Source organism: Balaenoptera acutorostrata, chromosome 19 (genome assembly GCF_949987535.1).
Source record: "Balaenoptera acutorostrata chromosome 19, mBalAcu1.1, whole genome shotgun sequence".
NCBI lineage: Eukaryota > Metazoa > Chordata > Mammalia > Artiodactyla > Balaenopteridae > Balaenoptera > Balaenoptera acutorostrata.
Window position 1 is genome coordinate 47195167 of NC_080082.1, and position 27089 is coordinate 47222255.

Below are 27089 nucleotides of genomic sequence, written 5' to 3' on the forward strand. Positions count from 1 at the left end.
CTCTCAAAACTCAACAGTAAAAATACAAATAATTGAATTAGAAAATGAGCAAAAGGCATAGCATCATTTCACTGAAGAGTACACATAGCTGTCAAATAAGCACATGAAAATTCAGTCAACATCATTAGCCATTAGGGAAATGTAAATTAAAAGCGCAATGAGATATTACTACATACCTATCAAAGTGGCCAAAATAAAAAATAGTGGCAATACCAAATGCAGGTGAGGATGCACAGAAACTGGGTCACTCATACATTGCTGATGGGAATACAAAATGGTAAGCCACTCTGGAAAACTCTTTGGCAGTTTCTTAAAGAACTAAAGATGCAACTACCATATGACCCAACAACTGTACTCATAGGTATTCATCCCAAAGAAAGAAAATTTATGTTCACATAAAATCCTGTACATAAATGTTTATAGCAGATTTATTTGTAATAGCCAACACAGGAAACAGCCCAGATGCCCTTCAACAAATAAATGGTTAAGCAAACTGTGGTACATTCATACCCTAGAATACTACCCAACAGTAAAAAAGGAATGAGTATTGATTACATGCAACACCTTTGATACATCTCTAGGGAATTAAGCTGAGTGAAAAAAGGTCAGTCCCAAAGGGTTACATACTAGGTATATAGTTCCATTTATATAACATTCTTAAATAGCAAAATTATAGAAATGGAGAACAGATTCTTGATTGTCAGGGCTATAGCCAGCCAGCTGGCTGTGGGGATGTGGAAGAGCAGGGTAAGGGATCCTTAGAGTGTAGAACTCTTATGTATCTTTTGAGTAGTTCAATGTCAATATCTTGGTTGTTATATTACACTGTAGTTTTACCAGATGTTACTATCGGAAAAACTAGGTAAAGAGTACATGTGATCTCTCTTTTATTTCTTACAACTGTATATGAATCTACGATTATCCCAACATTCTTAAGTCATAGCCACTTGGAAAACATTTTGACAGTTTCTTGTAAAGTTCAGCATATAATTACCATATGACCTAGCCATCCTACTTCAAGGTATTCACCAAAGAGAAATGAAGACATAGGTCTACACACAAAGAAAAACTTATATGTAATTTTTCATGATCACCGGCATTTAGAAACCACCCAACTGTTCATCAACCAGTAGCACAACCATACAATGGAATTCTACTTAGCAATACAAAGGAAGAAGCAATGGGCATATTGCAACAACATGGATGAAGCCCAAAAGCCTTGTGCTGAGTGAATGAAGCCAGACTTGAAAGGATACATATTGTATGATTCATTTTATGTCACATTCTGGAAAGGCAAGACTCTACAGATGGAAAATAAATTGGTAGTTGTCAGGGTAGGGGGAGCAGAATGACTGAAAAGGAGCTCAAGGGAGTTTTGGGTTAAAAGAAATAATGTATATGTAGATCATGGTGGTATTCACACACTGTCTACACTTGTCAAAATTCATTAAACTGTAAGTCTAAAAAGTATGAAAAAATTAACTGAGGATCCTAATTATGAGATAATGATGGAGCCAAAAAACACCAAACATTTGAGGAAACCTAGCCAAACAATGAGGGGCACCAAATTCAATAAACAGAAAAATCATAAGTGTAAATTGAGTCAATAGACAAGTAGAAACCAACTTTAAATGAATTATTAACAAAATACTATATCTTCAGAGTAACTATGAAAATGGCTATTTCAAACAATCAACTTGAGATCTTGTAAAGAAAAACATAACAGTTAAAATTTAAAAGAAGAAACTCAACAACAGGTTAAATAGAGAATAGACACACGTGAAAAGCAAATTAATGCACTGAAATACTGATTCCCCAGAATAAAACACAGGACAAAATGATAGCACAAAAGGAAGGAAGGAAGTGGTGGAGGGAGAGAGGGAGGAAGGAAGGGAGGGATGGTGAGAGACAGACTTTGAAGGTAGATCCAGAAGTCCTGAGATCTTCTTAATTCCAGAGGTGAAACAGAGAGAATGGAATGGAAGAAAAAGGCAGAGAAATAATATGTGAAAAATCTCCTGAAGAAAAAGAATCAAGTCTTTAAATTGAAACTGTCCATAAATACTGAACAGAATAAAAGGAAAAACTGTAATTAAAATTATATCTGTGAAATTCAGAGAGCCAAGTAAAAGCCCTAAATTCTCCCAGAAAAAAAAAAAAAAATGTTACCTGTAAAAGAAAAAGGATCAAAAAGCAAAACAAAACAAAACAAAAAACAACAAGGATCACACTGGCAACTGATTTCTTTTCAGCAATTCAGAATACTGAAGAGCAACATTATAAAATTTCTGAGAAAATAATTATATTGAATTTACATTTCTATATCCAGCCAAAATATCAGTCAAGCATTTTAAATCATTCAATGACTCGAAGTTTACCACACACAAATCCTTCCTGGAAGAATTACATGGAGTATTGAAGCAAGATAAAATGAAGTAAGACCCAAGACTATTGGAAGATAAAAATAGTGCACAAAGAAATTGGTAAAATTTATAGTTCAGTCTGAATAATTGAAAGAAAATTATACAACAAACAGGGAATAAAACTTCAATGGATAACCATACAGGAGGTGGCAGGGGACAGTGGGAGAAGAAGTAGGGAAACAAATAGTAGGGAGAAGATCTCAATTAAATCTAGAGATGAAAATAAAATCTAATCCATATTTTCCGAGTAAATACAAACAAAATTTTTTAATGATTTAACTGCCAAAATATTGGAGAGAAAACATGTATGTAAATGTGTAGGAAAAGTTGTAGAGGGACAGGTGCTGGTAATGTTGAGTCCCTGTGGGGGAGATACAGGGGAGGGGGGAGGGGTTGGTCTGAGGGATTTCAGCATTATCTGTAGTACGCTCATTTTTACAAGAATGTGTTTGTGTACTTTTGTGCTGTTTAACAAAATAAGGTAAATAAATATAAAACACAGAGAGAATGATAAATGTCATCACTGCCCAGAGATAATAAATTTTAACTCTGTAGTGCTTTTCTATCTAGGTTTATTTACTCACACATACAGTATTTAGAGATAAATAGAGATAAAGTTAGAGATAACTTTATATGTATTCACATACAGCGGGGTTTCCTATCTTTTTATAAAATTAAGCCTTTATATTTATTGACATTTTGCAGTTCTTCCATACATTCATAACATATTTCCATACCAGTAAATAGTCTTCAACAGCATTATTTTTAATGGCTGAATAATATTCCATACTTTACGCACCATGATTTATTCAACAATTTATTGGATCAAGATGGTGGAGGAGTAGGACGTGGAGCTCACCTTCTCCCACAGAAACATTAAAAATACATCTACAGGTGGAACGATTCACACAGAACAGCTACTGAATACTTACAGAAGGGTATTCAGACTCCTGAAAAGACATGAAAACCTCCATGTAGCCAGGTAGGACTAAAGGAAAAAGAAAAAGAAGGAATAGAGATAGAGCCTGCGCCCCAGGGAGGGAGCTGTGAAGGAGGAGAGGTTCCCGCACCCAGGGAAGTCTCCTCACCGGCAGGGAGGATGGAGGGGGAGCTTCGGAGCCTAGGAGGAGAGCACAGCAACCGGTTTGTGGAAGGCAACACGGAGAGGGACCTGCACAGAGGCTCGGCACTGCTTCCTTGCACTCCCCAGCCTGAGACACTCCTCTGTCAGTGTGGGTGGGGGCTGAGTGCTGAAGCTCCGGCTTCAGAGGATGGACCCAGGGAGAGGACCAGGGCTGGCTGTGGGGAAACGGCCTGAAGAGGCTGGGCTGTGGCAACTAAGGGTGTACGCGGAAGAAGCCTGGGCCTGCCAGGGAGGCAAGGCTTCATATTGGGGGACACATGAGGAGAGGGGCAGGACTACCATAAGAGCTTCTTCTCCTGTGAGCACTCCCAGGGAACAGGGCACCGCCTACAGGAGCTCCCAGGGCAAGCGCAAGTCACCACCACCATCATGGGCTCCAGAGGCGGGCATGGGCCGGCACTACCAGACCCCAGGCCCTGATCCTGCTGTCCTGGGAGGACACAGATAGCACCTGCCCCTAGGAAATCCGTGAGCAAGCGCCAAGCCCTGCCGCCCAGTGTCCCAGGAGAGGCCAAGGGCCGCTGTACCTGCACACCCCATATCAAGGGGATAATGGTCAGCACACACTGAGGGAAGAGGCAGCAAGCATCCAAACCAAAAGCAGCCCCTCGATTCCAGAAAAGAGGGCTGAGTAGAAGAACTTGAGCTCACCTCCTCTCATGAAAACACCAAAATCACAACTAACTGCTGAACAACCATCCATAAAAAAGACTGGAACCTACCAAAAAAGATATTTTACATTCAAAGACAAAGAAGAAGCCACAATGAGGCAGCAGGAGGGGCACTTTCATGACATAATCAAATCCCATACCCTCCAGATGGGCGACCCACAAACTGGAAAATAATTATATTGCAGAGGTTCTCCCACATTGATCAGTGTGAGCTCCCCCAAAGGTTGCCATTTTGGCATCAAGGCCCAGCCCTACCCAACAACCTACAGGCTCCAGTGCTGGGAAGCCCCAGGGCAAACAGCCATCCGGATAGGAACACGGCCCCACTCATCAGCAGACAGGGTGCTTGAAGCCATACTGAACTCACAGCCACCTATGAACACACCACTTGACACGGCCCTGCCCACCAGATGGACAAGACCCAGATCCACCCACCAGTGGGCAGGCACCCAATCCCTCCCACCAGGAAGCCTGAACGAGCCTCGGAACCAACCTTACCCACCAGACGGCAGATACCAGAAGCAAGAGGAGCTACAGCACTCCAGCCAGCAGAAAGGAGAACACAAACACAGAAAGTCAGACGAAATGAGATGGCAGAGAAATATGCTTCAGATGAAGGAACAACATAAAAACCCACAATAACAACTAAATGCAGAGGAGATATTTAACAATTTATTATTGGATATTTAAGTAGTTTTCAATTTTTTTGCTAATTTAAATAACACCACAATGGATATCATTATATATGGATCTGTGTGCCCATCTGTGATTATTCCACTTGAATTTCTAGAAAATCAATCAGAATATACACATTTTTAAGACATTTAATGCTTACAGCAAAACTATCTTGCATAAAATATATCTCATCTAATATGGAATAAAATCATCTTCATCAAACTTCCTTCAGCATTTATAATATTTTTTCTAAATTTCTGACAATAAGTTAAGACTGTTCAAAGCTGCATATCTTTGATTACTACTAAAGTAATAAGGTTAAACAATTTTTGCCTGTATTTATTGTCCAGTTATATTTCTAATTTTGGTAATTGCCTGTTTATTCTCTTCTATCTTTTTTCTACTTCATATTAATCTATAAAATCTATTAATATTATAAATAATAGCTTTATCCCTTTGATATGTATATTTACCCTTTAATTTCATTTGTGACATTATTTGAAAAACAATTTATATTTTTATGCCGTCTAATGTATCAGTTTTTTCCTGCCTTTGATGTCATGTTAATGAGACTGTCCTCACTATTACATCAACATTTACCTTATTCTTATTCTACTTTGGTTTCATTTTTGTGGTCTAATCCCTAATACATCTGGGACTATCTAGCTTTATGGTAAGGCTCTATCTTTACTTTTTCCAAATGATTAAATGATTAAATATCATTTCTACTGTCCCCACTGATTTTTTAATAAATACCATTTATCTTAATTCCAAAAGAAATAATAGTATATATCCTTATTATAAAAGTCAAACAATCCAGACAAAGCAAAAATTCTCTTTGACCAAACCCTTATTCAACCTCCAGTTGCATTCTCTCATCAGAAATAACTGTTGCTATCAGCTTGATATGTGGAAACCCAGAGTTTTTTTCATAGTAAAAATAGCTAACTTATGAGTGCTTACCACATGCCAGGCAGTTCTCTAAGTGCTTTACATATATTAACTTGTATAATCGTCCCAACAGCCTACAAAGTAGATGCAACAGCTATTTTACCATTTTATGCAAAAGAGGAAACTGAGACAGGAAGTTGGAGGGGGCGGGGACTGAGGAACTTTCCCAGGGACACCCAGGTGGCAGAATCCGAATTTGAACCCCAGGGAATCCAGCTTCAGAATTAGCCAGAACATTAATCAATGTCCTGCTGTCTCACAATACACTTACCTACACATCAGTGAAAAATACACAGCATTATTTACTTTTAAAAAGAGAGTTAGGGGATTTGATATGATACAATACATATTGTGCTGCAACTTACTTTTTCCAAATGTCAACTTATCTGGGTTGTTTTTCCATATCAATTCATATAAATCAACTTCATTTTTTTACAACTGCTATTCAGTATGATTTACCATAGTTTATTTAACCCTTCTATCATGTACATGTATATTTTGGTTGTTTCCAGTCTTTTGTCATTGACAAGGCTGCAAAGAACAGCCATCTGAGCTTGATGTTCTCTAGAAGAGTATATCTTTGACTAGCTTTCTAATTTCTTCAATAGAAATTAACATATTTATATTTTCTATGACTTCTTGAGCTAAGTTTGGTAATTTGGTTTTCTTAAACAAAATCATTCATTTCATCTACTTTTTTAAAGTTATTAATATAAAGGAAGTATCTTATAAAACTTAATTCCCTCTGTATCTGTAGTTACTGCCCCTTATCTTATTCATGATGCTGTTTATTTATACTCTCTCTTTTTTCTTAATTACATTTGAAGGTTTTATTGATCAATTCTAATGGCTTTGTTTCTCTTATTTGTTTTATTAATGTCAGTTTTTATCTTTATTACTTTCTTTTACTTTCCAGAGATCTGATAATTTTTTTGTTCTTTTTCTAGTATCCTGAATATTATGCTTGGTCCATTTGATTTCAGTTCCCCTCATTTTCTAATGTGTGCATTTAAGTCCATAAATTTTCCTCTAATTGCTGCTTTGGCCACATCTCACAGGTTTTAATATTTAATGCTCTGTTGTTTATTTTTAAATAGTTTGTAGCTTGCACTTTTTATTTCCTTATTAACACAAGAATTTTTATAAGTATTTTTATATTTATGATCATAGGGATCTATTTCCTCTCTCCTTGAGTTGTTATTTCCTCATTTGGTCAGTGAATAAGTCTATACGATCTCTACTTTTTAGAAGTTGCTGAGATTTCCTGTGTCGTCAAGTATTTTTTCAATTTGTCTGAGTGGTTTATACATGTTTGAAAAGAATGAGTATTAGATGTTTCTTAGTACCAGGTTGTTCATTGTGCCAATTAAATTCTATTTTTAAAATAGTTATTTATTTAAAAAGTATGCAATTTGTCCTCCTATGATTGCAGATTTGTTAGTTTGTCTTTGTTTTTCTATTTGTTTTTGTTTTATATTTTCTGAAGCTACATTTTTAAGGGCACAGGTACATAATTGTTACATCATCTTGGTGGATTTTTTTTAACAATATGAATCCCTGTGCATACTCTTTAATGTGTCCCCTCTGACTTAAATAAAATGGCACCTAAATTACATTAAAAATTTTTTAATACAGTTAGGCTTATTTCTTAACTCTCTGCTTCTCTCCATTGATTTAACTTATTATTTGGGGGCCACTATCATCTTTTGTCCATTGTGGCTTTATAAATTAATTTATTAGACAGATAAATTATTGGTTGCTCTAGTATATTCATTCATCCATATTAACTTTAGATTTATTTCATAAAATTCCCAAAAATCCAATTAAAATTTTTTCTAGAATAGAATTATTTATAACCAATTTGGGGAGATCTCAATGTACTTAAGTCTTCCCACACAAGCCTCAGGAAAATTTTATTTCTTTCATATGTGTCTGACCCACTTCTTAATTATTTTCTTTTTTTCGGATATTTTCTATTTTGTGTCATCTATATAAATAAAATATTTTTCTTTCTCTTTTATCTCTGTTATTACTGTTTTTATTTTATATAGGACATCTTTTGACTTCTACTATGTGTTTTATAATTGGACATATTATTGAATATGGTATTGGAATATTTCAGACAATGCTCTTAGGGTTTTTTAATACTGTCATAAAATAGCAATAATTTTATTTGACCATTCCAATCTTTATTCCACAATTTTTTATTACTTTGACTATAATGTTCATTGTGTAACTATCTTAGGCTTTGTTTGTTACTATAACAAGAATTCCTTTAAGTTTTCTATTTTGAGTATGGTATAGGCTGTCATTTTCAGATAGAGTATGTTTATCATGCAAAGCAGGATTTCTCAACCTTGGCACTTTTGATATTTCAAGCAGGATAATTCTTTGGGGGGTGGGGTGGGGGAAGGAAGCTGTCCTGTGCATAGTAGGATGTTTAATAGCATCCCTGACCTGTACCAAATAGATACTAGTAACGCCAACCCCAAATCACGACTATTAAAAATGTATCCAGATGTTGTTAAATGTCCCCTTGGTGGCAAAATTTTCCCTGGTTGAGAACTACTAGTGTAATGATTTTGCCTTCTATTACTATTTTAATCATAACCTTCGGAAAGACTGGATGTTGAACTTTATCAAATATCTTTTTGACATATGATTACATATTTTTCTCCAATGGCCTATAGATATGATAAATTTTTAATTACATATTTCCTAATTTGGTCCATTTTTATAATACTGGAATAAGGCCTTATTGGTCAAGGTATATATATTTTTTTTTAACAAGTTCTGGAAATTTGATGTATAACTGATAGGAGTTCCAGAAATTTTTTTTTTTAATTTATTTATGGCTGTGTTGGGTCTTTGTTTCTGTGCGAGGGCTTTCTCCAGCTGCAGCAAGCGGGGGCCACTCTTCATCGCGGTGCGCGGGCCTCTCACTATCGCAGCCTCTCTTGTTGCGGAGTACAGGCTCCAGACGCGCAGGCTCAGTAATTGTGGCTCATGGGCCCAGTTGCTCCTTGGCATGTGGGATCTTCCCAGACCAGGGCTCGAACCCATGTCCCCTGCATTGGCAGGCAGATTCTCAACCACTGCGCCACCAGGGAAGCCCATATTATTTCTTAATAGTGTTCTTCTTTCTGAAGATTATTTTGGCTATTTGGGGTCTTTTGTGTTTCCATGTGAATTTTAGAATTGTCTTTCTATTTCTGTAAAAAAATGCCATTGAAATTTTTATAGAGATTGCACTCAATCTGCAGATCACTTTGGGTAGTATGGATATTTAAACAATATTAATTCTTCTAATCTATGAACATGGGATGTCTTTCCATTTATTTGTGTCTGCTTTAATTTTTTTCATCAGTATTTTATAGTTTTCAATGTACAAGTTTTTCATCTCCTTGGTTAAGTTTATTTCTAAATATTTTATCCTTTTTGGTGCAACTGTAAATGGGATTGTTTTCTTAATTTCCTTTTCAGAGAGTTCACTTTTAGTGTATAGAAATGCAACTGATTTTTGTGAAAATAAATAAGGAAATACAAGTTTTAAATGATACATTAAACAAGATGGACTTACTGATATTTATAGGACATTCCATCCAAAGACAACAGAATACACCTTCGTCTCAAGTGCTCATGGAACATTCGCCAGGAGAGACCGTATCTTGGGTCACAAATCAAGCTTTGGTAAATTTAAGAAAATTGAAATCATATCAAGTATCTTTTCCGACCACAACACTATGAGACTAGATATCAATTACAGGAAAAAAATCTGTAAAAATTACAAACACCTGGAGGCTAAACAGTACACTACTTAATAACCAAGAGATCACTGAAGAAATCAAAGAGGGAATCAAAAAATACCTAGAGACAAATAGCAATGAAAACACGATGACCCAAAACCATTGGGATGCAGAAAAAGCAGTTCTAAGAGGGAAGTTTATAGCAATACAATCCTACCTCAAGAAACAAGAAAAATCTCAAATAAACAACCTGACCTTACACCTAAAGCAATTAGAGAAAGATTAACAAAAAAACCCCAAAGTTAGCAGAAGGAAAGAAATCATAAAAATCAGATCAGAGGGCTTCCCTGGTGGCGCAGTGGTTGAGAATCTGCCTGCCAATGCAGGGGACACGGGTTCGAGCCCTGGTCTGGGAAGATCCCACATGCCGCGGAGCGGCTGGGCCCGTGAGCCACAATTGCTGAGCCTGCACGTCTGGAGCCTGTGCTCCGCAACAAGAGAGGCCGCGATGGTGAGAGGCCTGCGCACCGCGATGAGGAGTGGTCCCCACTTGCCGCAACTGGAGAAAGCCCTCGCACAGAAATGAAGACTCAATACAGTCATAAATAAATAAATAAAAGAACGTGAATTTCTTAAAAAAAAAAAAAAATCAGATCAGAAATAAATGAAAAAGAAATGAAAGAAACAATAGCAAAGATCAATAAAACTAAAAGCTGGTTCTTTGAGAAGATAAACAAAATGGATAAACCATTAGCCAGACTCATCAAGAAAAAAAGGGAGAAGACCCAAATCAATAGAATTAGAAATAAAAAAGGAGAAGTAACAACTGACACTGCAGAAATACAAAGGATCATAAGAGATTACTACAAGCAACTATATGCCAGTAAAATGGACAACCTGGAAGAAATGGACACATTCTTAGAAAAGCACAACCCTCTGAAACTGAACCAGGAAGAAATAAAAAACTATAAACAGACCAATCACAAGCACTGAAATTGAGACTATGATTAAAAATCTTCCAACAAACAAACACCCAGGACCAGATGGCTTCACAGGTGAATTATATCAAACATTTAGAGAAGAGCTAACAGCTATCCTTCACAAACTTCCAAAATATAGCAAACTCATTCTATGAGGCCACTAGCACCCTGATACCAAAACCAGACAAAGATGTCACAAGGAAAGAAAATGATAGACCAATATCACTGACGAATATAGATGCAAAAATCCTCAACAAAATACTAGCAAACAGAATCCAACAGCACATTAAAAGGATCATACACCATGATCAAGTGGGGTTTATCCCAGGAATACAAGGATTCTTGAATATATGCAAATCAATCAATGTGATACACCATATTAACAAACTGAAGGATAAAAACCATATGATCATCTCAATAGATGCAGAAAAGGCTTTCAACAAAATTCAACACCCATTTATGATAAAAACCTTCCAGAAAGTAGGCATAGAGGGAACTTACCTCAACATAATAAAGGCCATATATGACAATCCCACAGCCAACATCATTCTCAATAGTGAAATAATGAAACCATTTCCTCTAAGATCAGGAACAAGACAAGGTTGTCCACTCTCACTACTATTATTGAACATAGTTTTGGAAGTTTTAGCCACAGCAATCAGAGAAGAAAAATAAATAAAAGACATCCAAATCGGAAAAGAAGAAGTAAAGCAGTCACTGTTTGTAGATGACATGATACTATACATAGAGAATCCTAAAGATGCTACCAGAAAACTACTAGAGCTAATCAATGAATTAGGTAAAATAGCAGTGTACAAAATTAATGCACAGAAATCTCTTGCATTTCAATACACTAATGATGAAAAACCTGAAAGAGAAATTAAGGAAACACTCCCATTTACCATTGCAACAAAAAGAATAAAATACCTAAGAATAAATCTACATAAGGAGACAAAAGACCTGTATGCAGAAAACTATAAGACACTGATGAAAGAAATTAAAGAAGATACAAACAGATGGAGAGATATACCATGTTCTTGGATTGGAAGAATCAACATTGTAAAAATGACTATACTACCCAAAGCAATCAACAGATTTAATGCAATCCCTATCAAACTACCAATGGCATTTCTCACAGAACTAAAACCAAAAAATTCACAATTTGTATGGAAAAACAGAAGACGTTGAATAGCCAAAGCAATCTTGAGAAAGAAAAACGGAGCTGGAGGAATCAGGCTCCCTGACTTCAGACTATACTACAAAGCTATAGTAATCAAGATAGTATAATACTGGCACAAAAACAGAGATATAGATCAATGGAACAGGATAGAAAGCCCAGAGATAAACCCACGCACATATGGTCAGCTTATTTTTCATAAAGGAGGCAAGAATATACAATGGAGAAAAGACAGCCTCTTCAGTAAGTGGTGCTGGGAAAACTGGACAGCTACATGTAAAAGAATGAAATTAGAACACTCACTAACACCATACACAAAAATAAACTCAAAATGGGTTAAAGACCTAAATGTAAGGCCAGACTCTATCAAACTCTTAGAGGAAAACATATGCAGAACACTCTATGACATAAATCACAGCAAGTTCCTTTTGAACCCCCTCCTATAGGAATGGAGATAAAAACAAAAATAAACAAATGGGACTTAATGAAATTTAAAAGCTTTTGCACAGCAAAGGAAACCATGAACAAGACGAAAAGCGAACCCTCAGAATGGGAGAATATATTGGCAAATGAAGCAACTGACAAAGGATTAATCTCCAAAATTTACAAGCAGCTCATGCAGCTCAATATCAAAAAAACAAACAACCCAATCCAAAAATGGGCAGAAGACCAAAATAGACACTTCTCCAAAGAAGATATACAGACTGCCAACAAACACATGAAAGAATGCTCAACATCACTAATCATTAGAGAAATGCAAATCAAAACTACAGTGAGGTATCACCTCACACCAGTCAGAATGGCCATCATTTAAAAATCTACAAACAATAAATGCTAGAGAGGGCGTGGAGAAAAGGGAACCCTTTTGCACTGTTGGTGGAAATGTAAATTGATACAGCCACTATAGAGAACAGTTTGGAGGTTCCTTAAAAAACTAAAAGTAGAACTACCATACGACCCAGCAATCCCACTACTGGACATATACCCTGAGAAAACCATAATTCAAAAAGAGTCATGTACCACAATGTTCATTGCAGCTCTATATACAATAGCCAGGATATGGAAGCAACCTAAGTATGCATAGACAGATGAATGGATAAAGAAGATGGGGCACATATATACAATGGAATATTACTCAGCCATAAAAAGAAAGAAATTGAGTTATTTGTAGTGAGGTGGATGGACCTAGAGTCTGTCATACAGAGTGAAGTAAGTCAGAAAGAGAAAAACAAATACCGTATGCTAACACATATATATGGAATCTAAAAAAACAAAAGTTTCTGAAGAACCTAGGGGCAGGACAGGAATAAAGATACAGACGTAGAAAATGGACTTGAGGACACGAGAAGGGGGAAGGGTAAGCTGGGATGAAGTGAGAGAGTGGCATGGACTTATATATACTACCAAATGTAAAATAGATAGCTAGTGGGAAGCAGCTGCATAGCACAGGGAGATCAGCTTGGTGCTTTGTGACCTCCTAGAGGGGTGGGATAGGGAGGGTGAGAGGGACACACAAGAGGGAGGAGATATGGGGATATATGTATATGTATAGCTGATGCACTTTGTTATAAAGCAGAAACTAACACACCATTGTAAAGCAATTATATTCCAATAAAGATGTTTAAAAATTAATTAAATTAAATTTTAAAAAAAGAAATGTAACTGATTTTTGTATGTTGATTTTTTTATCCTGCAACTTTGCTGAATTTGCTTATTAATTCTAACAGTTTTTTGTGGAGTCTTTAGGGTTTTCTATATATAAGATCATATCATCTGCAAACAAGGACAATTTTACTTCTTCCTTTCTGATTTAGATGCCTTTTATTTCCTTTTCTTGCCTAATTGCTGTGGCTAGGAAATCCAGTATTATGTCAAGTAAAAGTGACAAGAGTGGGAATCAAATCCTTGTCCTGTTCCTGATCTCAGAGGAAAAGCTTTCAGTTTTCACTGTTGAGTATGATGTTAGTGGTGGGGTTGTACTATATGGCCTTTATTACGTTGAGGTATATTCCTACTATACTTAATGTGTTGAGTGATTTTTTTATTGTGAAAAGGTGCTGAATTTTGTCAGATGCTTTTTCTGCATCTATTGAGATGATCATATAAATTTTACCCTTCTTTCATTCATTAATTTTCATATGTTAAGCCACCCTGCATCCCAGGGATAAATCTCATTTGATCATGATGTGTGATCCTTTTAATGTGCTGTTAAGTTATGTTTGCCAGAATTTTGTAGAGGAATTTTGCATCTATGTCCACCATGGATATTGGCCTGAAAATGCTGGAGGCATCACACTTTCTGGTTTCAAAATACATTGCAAAAGCTATAGTAATTAAAACAGTATGATACTAGCATAAAGACGATATATAGACCAATGGAACAGAATAGAGAACCCAGAAATAAACTCACGTATATATAGTTGACTGATCTTCGACAAAGGTTCCAAGAACATAGAATGGGAAAAGGATTTCTCTTCAACAAATAGCGCCAGAAAAATTGTATATTCACAGGCAAAAGAATGAGATTTGACCCCTTTCTTACACTATACACAAAAATCAACTCCAAATGGATGAAAGACTTAAAAATAAGACCTGAAACTGAAAAACTCCTTGAAGAAAGGAGGAAAAAGCTTCTTGACATTGGTCTTGGCAATGATTTCTTGGATTTGACATCAAAAGTATAAGCAACAAAACCAAAAATACACAAGTGGAACTATATCAAACTAAAAAGCTCCTGCACCAGAAGGAAACAATCAACAGAATGAAAAGGCAGCCTACAGAATAGGATAAAGAATTTGCAAACCATCTGTCTAGTAAGAAGTTAATATCCAAAATATATAATAATCTCCTACAACTCAATAGCAAAACAAAAACAAAAATAACCCAAGTAAAATATTGGCAAAACACTTGATATTTCATTAAAGAAGATATACAAAAGGCAACCAGGTATACAAAAAGATACTCAACATCACTAATCATCAGAGAAATGCAGATAAATACTACAAGGAGATAGCACCTCACACTTGTTAGGATGGCTATTATCAAAAAAACAAAAGATACATGTTGGTGAGGACATAGAGAAATTGGGACCCTTATACACTGCTGGTGAGAATGTAGAATGGTACAGCCACTACAGAAAACATTATAGAGATTTCTCAAAAAATTAAAAACAGAGCTACCATATGATCCAGCAATCCTGCTTCTGGGTATATATCCAAAAGAATTGAAATCCAGATCTCAAAGTGGTATCTGTAACCCCATGTTCATTGTAGCACCATTCACAATAGCCAAGATATGGAAACAACCCAAATGCCCAGCAACAGAAGAATGGATAAAGAAAATGTAGTATATATGTACAATGAAATATTATTCAGCCTTTAAAAAAAAAAAGAAATCCTGCCATTTATGACAATATGGATTAACCTAGAGGACATTATGCTAAGTGAAATATGCCAGTTACAGGAGGACAAATACTGTATGATTCCACTTGTATGAGGTATTTAAAATGGTCAAACTCATGGAAGCAGAAAATATAATGATGGTTGCCAGAGCTGGGAGGCAGGGAAAATAGGGAGGTGTTGTTCAATGGCTATAAAATTTCAGTTATGCAAGATGAATAAGTTCTAGAGATCTGCTGTACTATACAGTACTTACAGTTACCAGTACAGTATTGTGTACTTTAAAATATATTAAGAGGATAGAATTTATATTAAATGTTCTTTAATATAAACCAAACACACACATACACACACACACACACACAGACACGCACACACACAAGAACACAAGGAAATTTTTGGAGGTGATGGATATGTTTAGTACCTTAATTGTGGTGATAGTATCATAGGTATATGCATATGTCTAATCTCATCAAGATGTATTGATAAATACTAAATGTGCATAAATTTTTGTATATCAATTATACCTCAATAAAGTTCAGCTATAGATATAGATAGTGTCCTTTTTTTATTACTTTTACATTTATGTTTACATGTAAGGTTGACCTATAGGTTTTGTTTGTTTGCTTACAATTTTTGTTGGGTTTGGTATAAGATTATGCTTGTAAGGTGAATTGGGAAGTTTTCCATCTATAATTATTAGCATAATGATCCCCTATCTCTAAGGAGGTTTAAGTGGATTTCCTACACAACCATCTGTTTTAACATTCTTTTCCTTTCTTCCTTTGTTATTCAACTATTCTACAATTAAAATTTGTAATTTAAGGGGGGGAAGGGATAACTGGGAGATTGGGATGGACATATACACACTACTATATATACAATAAAACAGATAACTAATAGGGTCCTACTGTATAGCACAGGGAACTCTACTCAATATTCTGTAATAACCTATATGGGAAAAGAATCTAAAAAAGAGTGGATATATGTATATGTATAACTGATTCACTTTGCTGTACACCTGAAACTAACATAACATTGTAAATCAACTATACTCCAATAAAAATTTTTTTTAAAAAGGAAAAATTTTTCGTAATTTAAAATTTCCTAGAAAATCATCCAACAAAATTTTCTATGTTAATATATACTATATTTTCTACCATTTTTTTTAACTTTTTGGAATACATGAATATTTCTTCTTTTTTATTTCTAATGTTTTATATGTTTTCTCACTCTATTTTACTTGAATATTTACTCAAATATCTTTACCTAGTTCACAGTCTTAGATTTGACAATCTACTATCTGTTTCCTGATTCACTAACATGTTTTGTCTTTATCAATATCTTCCTAGGTTTATTTTGTTGTTGTCTTTCTAATGTATTGACTTTAATGCTTAATTAATTTATTTTTATTCTATGTTAATAATGTTGATATTTAAAGCTATGTATGTATTTTACCTTGAGTACATCTTTGACCAAACATCATAAGTTTTGATATATGGAATTCTCATTGCCATTATTTTCTAATTGGTCCCTAAGTATAGCTTTGATTTCTTCATTAGCCTAAGAGTTATTTCAGAGAGGCTTTAATAGTTATTTTAGAATTGGTAATTAATATTTTAATGACTTTTTTGTAAAATATGATATCTGTATACTTTTTGATTATTGGTATGTATTCATTATTTTATAGCCAGTGTAAGCTGTGTATTTTGTGACTATTTCATGGACCCTAATGTAATCTTTCATTTTAGGAAACATGTCAGTTTAAGAATCAACTTTGTTATTTGAAATCATCTGAATCCTTAGAATCTTTGCCTACAAAATCTGCCAAATACCAAAAGAGAGGACTTAAGGTTTTTTTTTTTTTTAATACAGCTGTGAATCTCTCCATTTCTTCTTGTACTCCTAACAATTTGCTTACTGGATTTCACTGTAATGTTATTTGACAGGACCATGACTAGTTCAGTCTACTAGACTGTAAGCCTAATGAAAATAGGAATCTCATCTGCCTTTTTTAACATTGAATTACAGGCCCCTGGCCCAGTATTTATTGAATAAATGTAAGAAAGTATATGCCCTTCATCAATAAAAATAGTTTCTCTGTTATAACTAATATTTTTACCTCAATTCAAATTTTTCTGATGCCAGTATTCTGTTCCCATATTTTCTTGGTTTGTTTTGCCTCTTAATATCTTGTATATCTTGTTTTTGCTTTTTTTTTTTTCCTTTTTATGTTTCTTTTTCTGGCCTATCCTCGATCTATGAAATCTATTTTGTTTGTGACTGTATTCAATAAACAGTCATCCAGGTTAGAATTCAGTTATTAAATGGTTTTAAGTGTCATAAAAGTATTATTTAACCCCTCTATTTAACTCCTGTATTAACACATCATAGTTAACGTATTTTTATTCTCCTCCCCCAGACCCTGTGTCTTCTTTGTCTCATCCTTAGACACTTATTAAATAAACTGGGATCTTACATTTGGATTATTATTAATTTTTACTTAATATGACTTCTCTTCAAAAGTTTTTTTGGGGGTTTTTTTGGGGGGGTTAGTTTTTTAATTGAAGTATACTTGGCTTACAATATTATATTAGCTTCAGGTGTACAACATAGTAATTCAATATTTTTATAGCTTATACTCTATGTAAAGTCAGTATAAAATATTGGCTATATTGCCTATGCTGTACAGTACATCCTTGTAACTTTTCTACTTTGTAGTTTGTAGCTCTTAATCCCCCTCACCCATTTTGCCCATTCCCCCCCCAACTCTGTCCCCTCTGGCAACCACCAGTCTGTTCTCTGTACCTGTTAGTCTTTTTCTGTTTTGCTATATTTGTTCATTTGTTTTATTTTTTAGACTCCACATATAAGTGAAAACAACAGTATTTGTCTTTCTCTGTCTGACTTACTTCACTAAGCACAATACCCTCCAGCTCCATTTATGTTGCCACAAACGAAAAAATTTTATTCTTTTTTATGGCTGAGTAATATTCCAGTGTGTGTGTGTGTGTGTGTGTGTGTGTGTGTGCGCGCGCACGTGTGTGTGTGTATCACATCTTCTTTATCCATTCATCTGTTAATGGACATTTAGTTTTTTACATTTAAATTTAGTTTTTCAAACATGTCTCAGTTATTTAGACCAACACTTCCTAAACAAAAATTATGCCTTAAAGTTTGTCCTCCCTCTTCCAGGCAAAGACCTGGGCCTTTTTCCTCCTACACTGACCATCCTTGGCTATGGGCCACACCAGGTGCTGGGAGATGACAGAATTCCCTCAGGCAGTTCTAACTCTCCTTACAGGCCAGGAGGCTTCAGTGCCAAAAAGGCACTGAAAGGGGTGATGGTGAACAGGGGAGCTAAGAGCAAAACACACAGAAGCTACTAAAAAGAGGAGAGGGGTCCGGACAGAGCACCAGTGGTGTCTGCCACACCAACACCTCAGTGCAGACAGCAGGTGGGAGCAGTGGTCCCTTGGGGGAATGAACCAGCTGTATTTTCTGCAGGCGACCCCTCACCCCACCCTCCTCACCTGGCCTTCACTCTCTGTCGCCCCTCCTATGAGAAGTGGAGGCGCTGAAGAGGTCACACTTGGACTTACCATCACTGCCAGGCTTTGCATCAACTGCATTTGGGCAGAAGCTTCGATTAATGGGTAATTCTATCGCCTGCGAACCAGAGGGAAGGAGGGCTCTTCTAAAATTCGCAAGTGAAAAGTGAGGGTGTCAGACACAGGATGTGCGGCCACGGGGTTTACCACTTTATTAAAACTGTGATTGTCCACGTAAAGACTCAACCAGGTCACATATTAATAATTACCACTGACAATCTTTAACATCAGCCGAAGCCCACAAGTGAAGCAATATTACATCTCTCGGTCTCATTTATCTTACTGCTTATGGCCCCTCTGCGGTCAGCACGCCATGAGCTTCGTGGACATTTAATTATGAGCACATCATAAATGTAGCTGACAAGGCAGGGGCTGCCTGGGGAGGCTCCTGGCAAGGGGGTCAGTGTGGAAAGTAGTGACTTGATGCCCCCCACGACAGGGAGAGGTGCGAGCGCTTCTCTGCAATGTCCCTCTGCGGCATCCTGTTGCCCGCTGGCTGGACAGGGGCACCGGGTGGGCTGAGGCCGGGCTCTCATCAGCCCCTTGAACGTTCAGGTGCATCAGTCGTATAGTCTTAAAACTTAAGGCCGGTTTTTTGTTTTGGAGTGTTTTTTGCAGATTATATTCCATTATAGGTTGTTGCAAGACATTGGGTATAAATCCCCGTGCTATACAGTAAGTCCTTGCTACTTATCTGTTTTATATACAGTCATTTTTATCTGTTATTCCCATACTCCTACTTTGTCCCTCCCCCCTCTCCCTTTCGCTTTTGGTAACCATAGTTTGTTCAATTTAAAAAAACAAAACCCAAAAACAACCTAAGGCCAGCTGTGTTCTCTCCTGTCCACTCAGTTCTGAGAGTACCTTGACCCTCTTTTGCTGTTGTCCCTGACCTTTACCTATCCTCTGTGGGTTAAGCCTCCACCCCAGAGCCCAAGGATCTAGGAAGCCCACCTGGACCACCTTCTACCCAAACCACTCAGTTCTAACAGGGGCAAAGGCCAGTGATGGTGCTGAGAACACCCCACCAGCCAGCCCTACTCCAGCAATAGCTTTCCACTCAATCAGACAGAGAAGCCCCCTGCAAGACAGGCCTGGCACTTGTGTCTAATTAGCCACCACTCTGCCATGAGGGCCACTGCGGGGCACCCATGAGTCTGGCGTGGCGTGGGTCAGAGCCTGTCCCCGTCCTCAGAGGGGGTGAGGGCTCCCCCAGCATCCCCACCACCCGGCAGGCTCGGGCAGACCAGACAAAGCGTATAATCAGGGGGCGCAATGGAGGAGCTCCTAAGAGAATGCTGAAAAGTAGCTATCATGTTGGCAGATAAATTCTACACACAATTATTCATTCCTAGCCTCTTGACATGTAGATTAATGAGTTTGATAACCCAGGCTTCTAAGAAGTAGATTTCACTCTGTTCGCAGGCTTTCTCCCCCTCTACCTACAAACAGCACACGGGTCTATGGAGAAAAAACAAATCGATACATTTGCAGTAGCCACCACGGCTTTTTGTGATTGGAGCCCTACGTCAAAAAGATGATGTGTGTTCTCAAAATGGCCTCTCCTTCTCGGCCTGGGAAATGCTGGCAGTGGCCGGGCAGACGCTGGAGGGGACAGGGGACCTCCGACCTTGACCTCGCTTGCGCCCTGGACCATCTGTGGTGGGCTGGGCAGGGAGCATTTCCCACGCTGACCCCGAGGGGAAAGGGCTGTTTGTTGACACAGCAGTATATAACCTGCAGTCACAACTTGGGTCGGAGTCCCGCTGGATGTGGCACTGCCCATCCCTGGTGGGCACCAAGACACCCTTGCCAAGAAGGAGTTCTGTGCGAGAAAAGGGCACACAGGAGTGAGACATGTACCTGCAGCCTCTCCGGGCATTTCATTGTGGATGGGTGAACCGCCCCGAGCTTTGTTTTCTATTCCTTCCAACTCCAATGTAAGGAGTTCAAATCCTGGCAAAGACGAATTGGGTCCACATTTATCATCATGATTTGGTTTTTATGCCGTGATTGCCCCACCATCCCCAACCAGGAGTGGGTAAAAGTCTGAAGATGTATTTGGAGTGTCAGGAGAGTGTTCCCTTGGCCATTGGGCAAAAGCATTTCTTGATCATCAATGGTGTTTATATTCTAAAAATAACACATGCTTTTTGCAACAAATTCAAACGATATGGAAGGAAACAAAATATTGGGTTGGCCAAAAATTCGTTCGGGTTTTTCCATAAGATGTTATGGAAAAACCCTGACGAAACTTTTAGCCAACCCAATAATAAAGGTAGATGTTTCTCCACTCACCCTCGACCCCACTCACAAGGGACAATCATGGGTTAAAAGGCTGGTGTGTACCCCTCAGGACATTTCCCTACACCTTGGCCTGTGCTGAAAGAGGGTGAGTGGGGCTATGGTGCTGGGTATGGGGGAGGTAGAAGGAATACAGAGGAAGGCCCCTCACCTGCTAATCTGCTACCTGCTAGGAGGCTTTGCCACCACCTTCCCCTGCCAGGCAAGCCCTGTGGGGACCAGAGCAGACATCAACAACCTGGACAGAGCTCTCCCTGGGTACCGGGTGAGCATATTTCATGTCTGTGGGATCTCTGTGGATGCTGGGGGACACAGGGCTACAGGTGGCATTCTGCAGGCACCTTCCTGTATCCTACAGAAATAGGAATTAGTGCAGCAGAAATCCACCCAGCTCACAAAAACCCAATGTGAGCTTTGATTAGCAACATGGACTAGTTTAAGCATTCCTGGAGAGACAACAGAATTTCAGCATAACCTCCATCCTGCCTCTAAACAGACGGCCATAAGCTACGCAAAAAGGGTCAAGAGTTCCTCCCTATCCAAGTAGCCGTGAGGAGCAGGGTCATGGTGTCTCAAGCGCACAGAGTCTCGGGGTTAGCATTGCCAGGTTTCACAAGTAAAAATTCAGGAAGCTGGTGAAATTTGAATTTCAGATAAACAACAAATAAATTTTTAGTATCAGTGTCACAAATATGCATGAGACATACTTATGCTAAAAAAGTTTCACTATATACTAAATACTAAAATAATATACTAAAAAAAAATTGTTAGTATTAGTATGTCTATAGTATATTAGTATGTATATTAGTATTATATTTGAGACATAGGTATGCTAAAAAATGATTAGTTAGGGACTTTGGGATTGACATGTACACACTGCTATATTTTAAATGGATAACCAACAAGGACTTACTGCATAGCACAGGGAACTCTGTTCAGTATTATATAACAACCTAAATGGGAAAAGAATTCGAAAAAAAATAGATACATGTATATGTATAACTGAATCACTTTACTGTACACCTGAAACTAACATAACATTGTTAATCACCTATACTCCAATATAAAATAAAAAGTTTTAAAAAATAGCATCTATCTCATGGAGTTTTATGAGAATTAAATGAGATAATCCATGTAAAGTACTTACTTTGTAAGTACTCAATAAATGCTAGCATAGACCTTTGGGGGAAAAAAAATGATGAGTTATCTGAAATTCAGATTTAACCAGGCATCCTATCTTTCATCTGGCAATCTTAGTCAGGGCGTCCCTGTGAAAGTACTCAGGGCAGAACCTGAGTGGGACCAGGGAGAAGAAAGCAAAAACAGTTCAGCTACACACAGAAGCCCTGTCCACCCTCCATCCAGCCCCTCCTCAAACTCCCAGCCTCCTGAGCCCAGAGCCCAGATCACTGGAGGAAGCTTTGGACCTCAGGTCCTGAGCAGGTGAGAAGCCCCCATGTCTGGATTCTGGGGCACTGTATATGGCAGCCTAAATGGGAGGTGGAGGGAGTTGGGGAGGTATATCTCAGGCTGGATACCAAGGCAGCAGCACAAGGGACCATGGCCCAGGGGATTCTGGACAAATCTCTTCCCGCTCCCAGAACACAGAACATCAGCACCTGCCCACAACCTGGCTGGGGCTTCTTCTAGAAGACGGTGGAAGTTTGGCGGTCCTAGTCTCCACCTGGCTAGGCAGCCATCCCCGAACAGAAAAACATAATGCACTTGGGGGGAGGTGGGGAGAATAGCCAGCTCTGTTTCTTTTTCAAGTCAACTATAGCCAGACTGACTCATCTTCTCTCATAGACCAGAAAGTCTCACATCTTGCTGCTTCTTAATCATATGGAAACCTAAATATAGATACGTCTGCAGAAGGACAAGCCTGAGAAAACTGGTGTCCTTGTTCTCCCGGGGGAAAGCTCGAGTATCACGATTTTCTCCTGAATTGTGAGTGCTGGGCTGCCAGCGAGACTGGGTTTGGGACACTCAGCAGTGATTCTATCCCGGTGGGTGGAGCGGGGGCCTGTCAGAGCCACAGCAGTAACTCAGACCTGGCTCCAAGGCAGCTGCTGTGCGGGGGTCCCACACACCCCACTTACTCACTCCCCTCTGGACAAATCTCCAGCTTCACCCTGCCATGATAGTGACATAGTGACGAGGACGCAGGCATCTTGGTTGCATCACAGCGAATGCCTGGGCCAGAGGAACCCTCAATGCCATCTGCCCTGGAGCATCAGCCCAGGGCTGCAGTCTGCAGAGAAGATTCCTGCAGCAGAATCGCACTGAGCACCCAGCTGCTTAGGACCCAGTGTAGCCCAGCACCCAGGAACCAGCAGGACCCCCGCAGCACCAGGCTTTCCTACGTTCTGCATCTGAGTCCAATTCACTTCACTCAATTCTGTGAAATAGCACAAAAGATGCACCTTTTTTGAGAAATAGCTCAAGATCCTTCAGGAAGTTTCTCTAGGCCTCGAGGTTCCACAAGCTAGGGTACAGTAGCAAAGAGAGCTGTGTTGAAGAGAAAACAGATACAAATGAGATAGCCATCACCACAGTCCCACCAAACATCGATTGATCCAGAGAAAAATTGTAGAAGAGAGAAACGTCCTATCAGATTAGCCACTAAAGGCCTTTCCAAAACACAGTGGTCAAGTTAAGCAGTGAGAATAATGAGACCTGAGAGCCAGGCCAACAGCCTGGTATTCCAAGACTTCACTGGCCAGCCCGGTGCAGGAGGACCAGGGATAACCTTCCTCTGTCTCCACCGCATGTCCAGAACACCACACGCATGTCCTCTCAGCGTCCCTCGACCAGACACCAAAACCTGGCAGCTCACGGTCCTCAGTGCAGGACACGGTCTTGCTAGGTTTGCACAGTAGTTCATAAATGTTTGAATTAATTGACAATATTTAAAAATCAGGATATTTCCCAGGAAAATCCTGATTTCCAGGTTCCCTTGAAAAATCAGAAGCTCTGACAATACTGGGCCTGGGTCTGTCCAGTTGGCGGGAACCGGGGAATAGCTGCCCCCTTCGATGGGGCACCAGGCTTAAAGATGGCTGCCAGCTCTCTGCAGTCCCCAAACACCCTACGGAGGGGCACCATGGAGGCCCCACCCATGGCCTGAGGACCAAAACAGGACACGGACAACCACCGCCCTCCACCGTGGTCCCTCCCACCTCTCAGAAGAACCATCATCTAAACACCTTCCCTCCCATAACCACAGGTTCACTACCCTTTAGATCCCCCAAAGCCTGAGATTTACCATCTGTAATCTCAATAGCAGCATCAATTAATAAGACAAACAACTCCAGAGTCTTGGAAACCATCTAGAAAATAATTTAAATTGAAGAAGAATCGCTTTTGCCAAAATCAGAACAGTCATGCCCAGGGCCCAAGGCAACAGTGACAGCATAGCTTATGTGCCCATTTCACAGACTGTGGCAACAGAGGTCACAGTCCTATTTCCCCCAACTCTATTCCTCTTAACTTCCAGGATGAATGGCCCACCAATGGGGGTGGAGGGGAGGGAGTCTTCTTCAGTATGTTGTGTTGAAGGGGAAAAAAAAGTTCTGATTGGCTGATTCAGGAATTGGGATTCTGGGCAGAGCTTTACAAAAGGATAATGTATCTTTAAGCCTAGGTGCCCTTCAGGGAATGTACTGGATAAATGTCTTCTGAAAAGCCTGTAAATATTCCATCGCCTCACTGTCATTACTACCATGAAATGATAATGAAGCATGAAAGAAATATAATTCCATATTCAGATGACAGCATTAGCCTCCATAAGCAAACTGAAATATTTATTAGTAAAATGTTCAGTATCTACGCCTGTAATCTAAAAAAAGGACAAAAATGTTTTATAATAAAAAAGAGATTGAATGCAGAGGTAAAATCTGGTTGGCTGATTTTATTGCTTATTATTAAATCCTGGCAAAACAATTATTTTTTTCTTTTCATTAGTAAGACACCCAAATTAAAACTATGCCCTCTGGCTGCAAGGTTTACAGTAGTGATTAAAAACAAGGAATTGTGATGCATGGGGCTTTTGACAATGGCATAATCAAATTCATTCATATTGTTCAATCTTTCACTGACAAATATTTTTACAGTGAAATATACCAAACAAAGACTCACATACAACAACTATCAATACAGAGAAATTAGGAAACCTTGTTATTATTTAAATAGTGAAGTGATACAATGTTGCCATAATCTTGAATACAAACATTATAGTGTAGTTAATTAGGGTAATTATTGCCTAAATTGTGCTTAATTGTCTTATACTGAATAGGATGTGTGAATGAAGCTTTTTGAGCTTTTTATAATACGTTAAGTGCTTCTGAACTACTTAGTTATAATTTAATAAGTTTTGATGGTATTTCCTATAAATCAGGAAATACATCTGAATACAAACTGGGAGATAAACAGGAGCCATAGGCCTTGACCTCTGTTTCACCTTACTGAAAAAGAGGCATAAGAGAGTCGTTTAGTAGACCAGCATCACAGAACGTTCTGTAGCTAGAGCACATTCCTTTAAGGGGAAAGAAAAAACTCAGGGTCTTTGAAGTGAATGAAAAATTAGAAATTCAAGTGACCACGATCAATTCTGAAACACTGCACAAAATTAATTACAGTTTTGCATCAGAAGCAAGAATGTAGATTTCAGACAGTCAGTGTCATTTATCTCAAGCTGCACAATATACAAGGCGATTAAAAAGCCAAATCTGTCCCCACCTCCCAAGTCTAAGGCCTCTCAGAAGCTGTGAAGTACAAATGATTAACTCCAAATTATGCAAGGGATTGTGCGGACGCTTCAGCTTGAATGGAGTGTGTGGCAAGTCGCAGAAGCTGGAGAGGGACAGATTTTGCGGCTCTTTATCAAAATCCAGTCTGGCCACCAATGATGGAATTCAGATAAATTGCACAGAGATCTGACAGTGGCTGTAGAAAGCTTGCTCGGCAAAATCCAAATCTCTAATTTCTATCTGTTTTTAATTGCTTGCCTTAAATTTGCATTTTTCTACAATTGGTTTAAAGGATTGATTCTATTCCATAGGCTACTCTGACCAAATTGCTTCCCATTTCACATGGAGTTGCAGGACCCTGTCTTGGGGGCTAGGGGTGGAAATTTGGCTTGGTACTCACCTTTCACAAGCAAGCTCAGTGTCCAAAATACACCTCAACTAGGGAGGTGCCCTGCCCTCTCTGACACTCAGGACTAGCCCAAGGAGCCATCGGCATCCAGAAGGCACACAGATGCCCCAAGCCTTTATCCCCAGAAGAAGCCCAGTGAGCAAATACCCCACAAAGAAACCCAGCTGCACCCTCCTCCTTCCTCTGGGGCCCCGTTCTCATTAGCCCCCCTTTGGAAAAGGCAGGACGGACATGTGTTCAAAATACATCTTATTCTGTTGTCAAAACGAACTCAATATTAGAAAGGCTGACAGATTTTCCCCTACTCCAAGAAACCACACGTGGTGTGTCACACACACCCGCACAAGCACACACAAGCTAGGTGCCTGCTTCATTTAACCCTGCATTCATAACCGACTTATTAACACATTAGCATTGCCAAATGAAAAACTGCCATTTTAAGATTTGTAAATTGAGCCTCACCTAATGAACTCTTTGACTCTGAGCAATTGATTCTGGGTCCTGTTGAAACCCCAGCTGCCCTCAACCAGCTGTACCTTAATAAGCTCTACCTGACTTAACCCAGGTCTTCCCAGGTCCTCCCCTGGTGCCTCTGCCGAATCCCCTCAAACCTGTCCCCAAGGGTTTCTTGAACACATCTGGAGACATCACATCACAGAAGCATCTCTTCATCCCACTCTTTCATCTAAGGAAGTCTGTTTATCCCCATGTTCTCGGAAGCAAATGGCTGCTGGGTCCAGGGAGGTCACACAGTGGGGAAGAAGACTGGTTGTGAGAAAGGACCATTTCCCATTTCCCCTTTGGGTAGAGACATGGAAACAGAGAGTTCTTCATCTCCTGTCAGAAAATCAA